The sequence below is a fragment of the Primulina tabacum genome, chromosome 12, assembly GCF_025594145.1.
Source record: "Primulina tabacum isolate GXHZ01 chromosome 12, ASM2559414v2, whole genome shotgun sequence".
Taxonomy (NCBI): Eukaryota; Viridiplantae; Streptophyta; class Magnoliopsida; order Lamiales; family Gesneriaceae; genus Primulina; species Primulina tabacum.
This window is the reverse complement of record NC_134561.1, coordinates 15,395,432-15,402,139: the sequence shown is the minus strand read 5'-3', so window position 1 is coordinate 15,402,139 and position 6,708 is coordinate 15,395,432.

Below are 6,708 nucleotides of genomic sequence, written 5' to 3'. Positions count from 1 at the left end.
TGAAAGATAAGTTTATGGAGAGTTTCTTTATATATGTAAAAAAAAATTCAGATAACATGAGCACTCCCTTAACTAAAACACCTTTAAGGAATCTGAGTTTTGACTTCCACACTACACACGTCTCATTATCTTGATCTTTTCTAGTGAATGTTTGAGTTTTAAAGTTGCAACGAAAATAAATCTAAAGATTTTCGACGTGTGATCTTTTGATTGAGTATGACAGAATTTAGTAGGTTGAAAGTGTTGATTGTGTCAATTTTGTGGTGAATCATTTAAATAATCCTTCGTTATATTTTTATTCTCTGATTTGTTCGAGGACGAACAAAGGCTAAGTGTGAGGGGATTGATAAGGCTAAATCGTAAAAAGATTTTAGGGATTTGATTTTATAATGTTTGCCCTTATCTAGAATTTTTATCCCTAATTATTTGATTATTTGAATTAATAATTTTATATTTGAATAAAAGTGAAAAGTGTTTAAATTGAGAGATAATATAAATTTACTAGATTTCAAAGGGAACAAAATATCAAAAGAAATGAAATAAATTAATCTTATATTCTATTCCTTGATGAAATCTTGAAAAAATTTATGTAAATATTGATAAATATATTATCTACACTTTCTTTACTTGACATGGGCTTAAAAAAGAAAGTAAGGAGGAAGCCCATTAAGAAAAATAAAAGGGAAAGCAGAAGCGTACAAAAGAAATAGTAGCAGAGCCGTAACAGAGGACGGAAGAAAGATAGACGAAAGTGCAGAACAGAAGGCTACTGTGAAGTAGTACCAGCGCGGAAGAAGAACATAAGGGAGGAAGATTAAAGGCAGAAGCAGGAGGAATTCCTCACACACGCTACAAATCATTGAGAATTCTTTTAATTCTTTCTTAATTATGTTTTCTTCATTCAATTTAAACTGGAATTTTCACTTTTATTTTAAATTTATGGAGTAGATTTTTATAGACTAAGGCCACGATAGGGCCGAGACAGATTATTTTTTATGTTTTAAGTTTGAATCAAGTAGATTATTTATTTTATTCATTGATTGTTGTCTCTTATCATGTGTTCTTTTAATTTGGCCTGTTAAATAGAATATTGGTTGGTTAATCTAAAACCGGAAGGCGATAGATTAATATTAGCTTTATACATCAATCAACACATGGTTGAACTGAATAGAAATAGTATTCGGTTTCAGTTTGTGACTTTAGGTTGAAAAACTGGAATTTCAAAGCGATATAATGCGGTTGAATCTAATTAAATTCGGTTAGGAATATTTGGACTGATAGATTTAATTAGATTTATTAATTCGAGGAATCGTTTAATAAATAATTTTGGGAATTCCGTCGTGAATTAAATAATTAATTTATTGAATATGAATTTGACACATAGATTATAAGTTGTCTCGGTACCTTTGTGCGCCTTAGTCGTTTCTAAATAATTTGAAGTTTCGTCTAATTTAATAATTTTGATTTTTTGCTTTAGTTAATTTATTTAAAGTGTTTAATTTAATTTTAATTAATTTATCTCCCCTCATTTGAATTTTATTAGCCTAAATTAGGAAAAATAATTCATATTCTAGTATTTAAACATCGACCTCTGTGGGTACGATACCTGGACTCATCTCCAAATTTTATTACTTGACCTAGTCCACTTGCTAGATTTATTCCTAGATTTATTCCCAACCAAAATCGTCGGTCAACCCCCTAATCCCCTCTCCACTATCTAAACTCAAGCACACACACCACTAACACACACGCATACACGCCTATTCACACAACACACACATACACATTTCATTTCATATTTTTTTTAGAAGAAAACTTAGGGTTCCTTGAGTCTCCCAGCAGCCGCCCACTCCTCTGAATTTTTCTAGCAATTCTCGTTGAGTTTTCTTCAAGAAAATCGTGTCACGTTCGTCTCGGATCAACCCTCGCATCTTTCCCGCTTCGTTATCGTCGGTTCGGTAATTTTAAATATTAAAAGGCATGTATATACTTTCATTTTTGCATCGATCTTGTCATAGTATTAATTTTGATGTTTATTGTATGAAAAAATGTGTATGTTATGCAAAAGTTTGAGCAAAAATTGGTTGGATCGATTTTGTAACGATTTTATATCTGAAAACTAAAAATTTGTTGTCATTTTAAATACTGCGACTTTTCGGTCGATTTTCTGCAAAAACTTTCAACACATAAAACATAGAACTTTTTGATACCTTCGATTTAACAATAAATTCGAAATATTTGGATAAGAAATGAGCGAGTTATAATTTTTTTCGAGGGACTGCTCAAACTGTAATTTTTTGAAAAGGTGTTCTTGATGTGTTTTTGAAGTTTTATTGTTGCAGGCTTCATTGGGAATTGACGGGTGATCACTGCTGTATTTAAGTATGTTGAGTATGATGTTGAGATGGTTTTTGGTATGTCGGTTTGCGTCGATAGGCACTTGATTGCATTAGAAGTCGTAGGATGTGTTTTGGTGTCAAAACGTCGTGTTTACGGGTTGTGTTGCGTTGTTTGGTGTGCGTCATCGTTTGGGACGTTTGTACGGGTTTGAGTCAATGCCATAGTACCCTAGGATGAGTCTCGAGGTGTTGGTTCAGGGTTCGTATGATTAAGTGGGAAGATTAAGCCATAAGTGTAGTTATTCCCATTAGTTCGCGTTTTCAGAGCCTACACGGACCCTTTTGTCGGACCCTTACACGGGGTCCGTGCCTTTTTTTCTTCAAAATACGAAATTCCAGCATCTACCTGGACCCCTACCCGGACCCTGACACGGGGTTCGTGTACCCCTTTTAAAATTTTTTTTTATTTTTTTAGGGATTGTTTTGGGGTATGATTCGATGATTAACCAAGGTCAAGTCCCGAGAGATTTAGAACGTCACAAGGAAGTTTGTCATTTTGGGTGTGAGCATGACTAATAAGTCTAAGTTATGAAATATAAGTGTTTAAACTCATGTTAGTACGTGCAGCAGTGGCCCCAAGCGAGGTCCAACTAATCCCTCAACGCCATGTAAGTATGTTCGATGTGCAAAAGAAAATATTTTATGTTTTTGAGGTATGCTAAATGTCTTGTGACCAAATTATGAACGAGTTTGGAAGTCGGCAAACGTGGCCGAGGACCTCTCCACCCCGGTAAAGCATGATCGGGTTTAGATCAGGATTGAAAAGTGGTAAAGCGTGACCAGGGATGACCAGGGACGAATCCACCCAGTAAATCATGACCGGGGATCTCATGTATGTGGTAGTGGATTTTCCATGCCAGCCCGGCCAGTACTGTGGTTTAGTCTGATCAGGCACATTTATATATGGGTCACTTGCTTTTAAACATATCTCTACCCTGATGTTATGTATGCTCAAGTATGTATGACGCAAGTATGTTTAAGAAAAGTTTTTTGATGATGGCACGTCTACGTTTATGCTATTACGTTCAAGTTTCAAGTATGTTTATGCTATTACGTTCAAGTTTCAAGTATATAAGCGCTACTTTAAAGATGCATGTGGTTTTATTATGTAGTACTTTTGAAACGTCTGCTTAATCATTTTCTTAAAACGTGCTAAATTTTTTTTTTTCAAACCTCACATCGCATTTGGCCGAACCATAAAATATTTTTGACATCATTTTAAAATAAAACACCCAACTAACATTTGAAAATCAAAGGAAATAATTTAGCATAAAATTATCCAACATTTTACTAAATCTAAAAATAACATTTGAAAAGTATAGCTCATACTATAACTTCTCATACATCAATTGTCGTAAAAATATCTTTAACATCACTTTATAAAAATCATTCATTTAATATCATTTTTCCTTTTAAAAACAAGCATGCAACATATCTTTTAACGTTATCGTTTTATCATAAAAATCCATAATCGTTTAAAATAAACATTTGAACATATTAAAAATCCATAAACATTTAAAATGGCATTTTAACCTCAAAACATTTAAAATAACATTTTGACATATTAAATCATAAACATATAAAATTCCCTGAACATTTAAAATATCATTTTAACATATAAAATCCCATAAACATCCATAACGATAGAAAATAATAATATTAGTACAGAAAACAGCATTCAGGGCACTGTCATGACGTTTACTAATTTTTGTGTAAAAAGACCGTTTTACCCCTGGACGTAATTTCTCACGTTTTCGACATTTTCTTAATTTCATTGACTCTAACATGTCCCAAATAATTATTTAAGCTTACATGAATTTTCTCATATTTTTATTTAGCTTAAATCAAGGACTTTTAAATTAATCTTTAAATAAGACGTATTATTGCGTTTTAATCCCGAATTAAACTAAATCTTAATATAAAATTCTCAAATTAAAAAATTAGCCTTTGAATAATTATTTGAGCTTAAATATAATTTATCATAATTTTATAAAGCCTAAAACTAGGCTTTTTAATTAATTCGTTAATTAAAGTTTCGTGCGGCGATTAAATCATGAATAAATTCAAAACTTGTTATTTTGATCTCCAACTTTTAAACATAGCATTTTTATGATTTATTCTACCCTTTCAAGTCGTGATCAACCCGTGGACCCATGGATTCATTTTTAGCCTTTTAATTTTCGAAATAGACACCTTATCGAACCCACCGAGGCATCTCCCAATTTACTCGATTCACGCCTGAGCCACCTTGAGCCAAACCCTATTCAACCAATCTAGGGACCCTTCTGACCAAGCTCAGCCCGAAACACCAGCCCTGGCCCGCTCAAAAACCTCCTGTAACTTGACCCAAAATCTGCACAAGTGTGTGTGAGGTGTTCTAGTTGCACTAGGACTCCTAGCTAGCCTAGGGCTCTTCCAGCCGAGCCACCACCGAACCACCATGACCCTAACTGACCCTGGACCACGTCCAGCCCCAGCCCAGACCAGCCCAACCCCTGGACCTCAATTACGAAGCTTCTGAATCAGAACAAGTCACGCTCGTAACCCCCCATGCTCCCTCACTGTTCCATCTTTTACCTCATGCCAGCAGAGACCCAGCCGCACCAGCACCTAGCCCAACCCCTTCCCATGACTCTTGGACCCTTATGGACCTCCTAGCTTGCCCTTAGCCCAGCTGCAGCGAGCCCCTCCCCTTGGTTGCCCCTTACCTGCTCGCGCGAGGAGTTCCTACTGCATGGGACTCCTCCAAAGCTGCGCTCCAGGGGTCCTAACCATGCTAGGACACTTCCTTACTCTCACCCACGTCCAGCACGAGCCCTCCTCGAGACCTGGTTTCACCCCTACGCCCCATGCATAAGAACGAGTCCCTTGAACCCAACAAGCACACAAACCACTCACGGTTCTTTGTTCTGTTAAATTCCTACGTTCCATCTTTTTTCTACCCATGCTTGCAGCGTTTTGGGAGTGATTAATATGCTTTAAACTTGTTTAAAACATACCCCTAACCCTTCCTAATCATGGCAGCACCTTAGATACATGGATTTCATGAGTTTTGGATCAAATTACATGTTTTTAAAACCATATAATATGCATATACGAAAATAATAAGGTGTGTGCCTTGTTTTTCATGCAACACAATTTTAAATAATTACTATGGTGTGAAAGATGAGAAAAGGAGGAAATATGGCATGTCTTTGCGTAGATTACACACGAAAACGTAACAATGATGCGAAGAACGGCGACGTAGACTCCTATGCTGAATTTTTCTCCAAAAACCAAAGCTTTTCCTCTTGAATTTTTTATTTTGTGTGCCATGCATTGGTTGGGGAGAATTTTGGAGTGCCAAAATTCTGAAAAGAGGCGTGCAAGAGTGTAGGGATTGGGGTGAGTTTAACATGTTTAAATAATAAGTATTTCATTAATTAGGCTTGGCCCATTAAGCCCACTAATTAGGCCCACTTGTGCTTGGTTAGAGTATAATTAGAATCTTAAAATAGTTTTGTAAAAATAAGATTGTGAATTTAATAGCCGGGTTGCCAAAAAGTTCGTATTTTTGTCGAAAAATCAACACCGATAAAATTTACGTTCAGGCGTATAAAATCACCTCAAAACACCTTATTTTCAAAAATATGAAAAACCAACAACCATATTTTAAACAATTAAAAAAAATTAACCAATATAAACTTTTTCTAATTTTCAGCCATCGGTCTCCGTTCCTCGATCGCAACTCGAATAACCTTTAAACACATTTTTATGCAACAATGTAGAAAAGTATATTTTAAACATGTAAATATGCACAACATAATTAATTCATGCAATTAAAACAATTAATTAAAATACAAAAAATTTAATAATTGCATGCGTGTGGTTTGCGTGGACATTTAAATTTTCGGGGCGTTACAATCTTCCCCCCTTAAATTGAATTTCGTCCTCGAAATTCGCTTATCCTTGCTAATCAAAAGTTTAGACTTAGTTCTAGTATCCCAAAAATCCACGCTTCTGGTGCGCTACTGTGATAAAACTTAAGCTCTAGAATGTCTTTACGTCTCATTGATCCCAATTAAATTTTCCTTCTAAATCCTTATTTGCAAATCGCAACTTAAAATGACCTATAATGACTTAGTGATGTTACTAGTATAACCTCGAATTTCAATTTTTCTTAAAATTTCCAATATAAAAAGATGGATGGCCATAATTATCGTATATTATTTTCCTTATTTTATACCCAAAATATTCATCAACCTATCCAATTTCAATCTTAAAATCCCAAACACCTACAAATTCTTAGATTTTTCAAGCCTAATTATTT